Genomic DNA, 4,213 nt, shown 5'->3' with positions numbered 1-4,213 from the left:
GCCCAGTTGTGTCCAATTGGGTGTTAATTGATTGAATCCAATTAAGTCCAATTAAGCCCAATTGAGTCCAATGGGGTGTCAATTGATGTCAATTGAGCCCAATCGATCAATTGACACCCAATTAGACTTAGTTGATACCAATTGGACTCAATTGGATATTAATTGATGTCAATTAGACTCAATTGGAAGTATAATAAGATCTAATTGATGGTAATCGAGCTTAAGGTGATAAATTTAGAGATAACTTTTGTTGTACAAAGAATTTTGAACTTTTGACATCATAAATGAGTCCAGAAGGCCCAAAAATGGTAGAAATGACTGTGAACATGAATATATTTTGACCATTTTTTTTAACTTTTTTTTTCACCGGGAAAATGGATTTTCCCGGCGGGCCTGCCGGGAAAACAAAAAGCCCGGCGGGCTTCGGCAGGTTACCAGGTCACTGGTAACCTGCTATTTTGAGAACATGAAAACATGTGAACATGTTAATAACATGTTCACAAGTGTTATTAACAAAAAAAATCTTATGATCACGTGAATATAAAATCCCTGGCTATGAAGTTGAGTACATGGCAGCTTCTATTGTAGAGTGTGTATAGCTTATATGCCTTTTGGCAGATCTTGGTATCGGGATCGTAGTCCCCCACTCCATCTTCACACTGGCAACCCAGGAGTGCATTATCCATTATGAAGAACCTAGTGTTTCATGCTCGCACAAAGTACATTGAGGTGCATCATCATTATATCAAAAGAAGAGACTCATTGTAGGAGAGATTAGACTGGCTTAGGTCTCCACACATGACAATGTGGTAGATATGTTCATGAAGGCTCTCTCATAAGAGAAGTTTGAAGCTTTTCTAAAAACTTTGGACTTATTTCCATTTGGGGATTGATCAACCACATGATCCTTATTGTACATGTTTGCATCATCACTATGATTTGTAACCTTTTATATGGTAGTGAATGTGTGGACATAAGGTTAAATATGGGTCAGGATTCTTTTTCCCTCTTTAGGAGGTTTCTTCTCTGAGCATTTAATGTATGCACTCTTATTGACCTTATCATGTCACGTACTTCACTCATTCTTATCAATCTACTTTGAGTTTTGTGCTTTCATCTATTTCTCCTTGCTTGTTGCATCTATGTGGCAGATTATAATTTATTTCTAATGCACCTTAGGAAATTCTTTTTAAACTTCTGTTTTGGGGAAATTTAGTTTAATAAGAAAGGATATTTTTCCATCCAAAGATATCTAAAAATGGAGTTACCTGTCTCTAAAATATTTTCTCTCTCTCGGTGAAAATAGGTAGAAACAAGATCTTTTATAATTCTAAAAAGGGGATTGATTAAAGGGGAAGAAACTAGACATCTTGAGGGCTGGGGAGGAATCTTACAGATTAGAACCCTTGCTTCAACACGCCATGGTAAAATGCAATTTGGCACCCTTCTAAAGTAAGTGGATGCATTGCATATGTATATACACCAGATAAGGTGGAAAAAAATTGGATTGCAAGATGATTATAGGAAAAACTGAGCCTCAAACCAAGCAAACTGATTCTAGAATTTTCTAGATCACTTTGGTCAATTTTTGACCATTTTTGGGTCAGTTTAGCTTACTTTTTGAACTAGACTTGAAGAGAGAGGAGAGATGAAATATCTCATTTTATTGATTTAAAATGGGAGGCAATGATGAGAAAAAAGGTGCCTCCTTCATGAGGCGGAATCCCCACTCTGAGGTGTTAAAAATTAGTTTTTTAACTATTTTCTTTGGTCCTTTGTCCACTCTTCATCTTATGTGAGTATTTACTTATTTTTGGGGGGGTTTTCTTTATTTCTTCAATTTATCTCCTCCCTACATTTGGATTAATCTTATTAGTCCCTCATAACCTTAATCCAAATTTTTTTAAAAATCTAGACCCTTAGGCTAAGGTCTTTTGAGCAGATTATAATTTATTTCTAATGCACCTTAGGAAATTCTTTTTAAACTTTTGTTTTGGGAAAATTTAGTTTAATAAGAAAGGATATTTTTCCATCCAAAGATATCTAAAAATTGAGGTATCTCTCTCTAGAACATTTTCTCTCTCTAGGCCAAAACAGGTAGAAAACAAGATCTTTTATTATTCTAAAAAGGGGATTGATTACAGGGGAAAAGCTTGGACATCTTGAGGGCTAGGGAGGAATCTTACAGATTAGAACCCTTGCTTCAACAGTCCATGGTAAAATGCAATTTGGCACCCTTGAAAAGTAAGTGGGTGCATTGCATATGTATATACACCAGATAAGGTGGGAAAAAAATTGGATCGCAAGGTAATTTTTTTATATCTTTATTGGATATTATCTTTAGCACAAAAGGTCATAAAAGAGATGCTATAACCCCACTATGGTGAGATAGAAATGAGCAAGGATATTATTTTTTATGAGATGTTTCGCTAGTATACTCTAGTTAAGGATTCCATAAGGGCTAATGTAAACAACAATGTGGCTATAGCAAATGGAGAGAAGCAATCACATGTGATTCTCATGGAGCTAGAGAATCCTCTAGTAGTGGGTCTATTGTTAGACCTTGGTCAGGAAGGTTGAGATAGAATGCCAAACATTTTGACACATCATTTGGTGGTACTATTAAACTGAAAAACTTGGCAAATTCACATGTATCACAAAAGGGAAAAGAGAAGGTGGATCAACATTTCATAATGCCTGATAGTTTAGCATGTCATTTTTGTTGATAGCGATAGTGGCTCAGAATTGAACCTTGATATATCGAGTTTGGGATCTCAACTACTATTGTTACACTTGGTGTGTACAAGAACACTTGGCAATGATCTGGGTGTACGCAAGTCTATGAGGGGAAGATATCCAGCTTACATGTTGAGATATGATGGGTATATAGCCCACCATTATGCTTATATTATCAAATTAATACAAAAGATAGAGCTTACATATTTGAGAAGATAGTTGGACATAAGCATTAGGAAGATGCCATGGATGTAGAGATGGATAAATTGGATGAAAATGAGTGATTGGAGGTGCCTTTCCCTGAAGAGAAGAAGGAAATTGGATACAAGTAAGTGGGTTTATAAAGTAAAGCAAAATTTAAGGAAATTGGATACAAGTAAGTGGGTTTATAAAGTAAAGAAAAATTTAAATGGGCTTGTGATCATGTACAAGTTAACCTAGGTAGCAAAATGGTAGTCAATGGATATACACACACCTTTGGCATCGAGCTAGGTTGCTGGGATGACTTTGAGGAGACTTTGAGCCTAGTTGCTAGGATGGAAACCATGAGAGCAATTGTTACTATGGCTTTAGATAATAAATGGTCTTTACATCAAATGGATACAAAGAATGCTTTTTTACATGCTGATTTATAGGAGGAGGTCTACATGGTGTATCACTAGGATATGAGGACCATGCATACCTAGAGTTTGTACATGGTGCATCCACACTAGGAGGAGGTATACATTGTGCACTAGGATATGATTGAGGACCTTTTATGGCTTGAAAAGATAGGAGATTATGTTGTTAATATTAGATTTTATATATCTATAAGAAAATTTTCACTATATGTGAAAAATATTGACATGGGCATTGTTCTAGTAGTCATCTATATTGATAGCTCAATTGTCACAAGGGACAACGATGTTGACATTCATGAGATGAAGATGCTCCTTAAAAGGATTTGGGTGAGCTACGACAATAATTCTTGGATATAGAGGTGACTAGATCACATTGTGGGATCTGCCTTTTGCAAAGGTAGTATGCTTTGTACATGCTACCAAATTATGGAGTAACACGTCGTAAGCCAATCTGAGTGCCATTAAGATATTAGAGAACCTATCTCAACTTGATCCCCCAGCCACATATGTTTGTGAAGGATGTATACTTGATTTCTTGGCAAACTCTCCTACCAACCTTTTCTAAAGAATGGTGCAGATAGAGCTTGTAGCTCATACATAGTGATGTGTATGGTTCTATGTAGACTCTGACTTTGGGACTAATCTTTACTTTGTGACCTTCATTGATTATTATAGTAAGTTTGGTTGGTCTTACCCCCATGAAAGCAAAAGTAGAGGTATTTTCTCATTTTCATCACTTTCTTGCTTTGGTTGAGAATAAAATTAGCTTGAAAAGTTAAAAACCCTTTGTACAAATAGAAGGGGAGAATATTTGCCTAATTATTTCAAATATTTTTTTCACAAAAAGGAATTAAGTA

Source organism: Cibotium barometz, chromosome 55 (assembly GCF_041138505.1).
Source record: "Cibotium barometz isolate CiBa-2024 chromosome 55, ASM4113850v1, whole genome shotgun sequence".
In the NCBI taxonomy this organism is placed as follows: Eukaryota; Viridiplantae; Streptophyta; class Polypodiopsida; order Cyatheales; family Cibotiaceae; genus Cibotium; species Cibotium barometz.
This window is presented reverse-complemented; position numbering follows the sequence as displayed.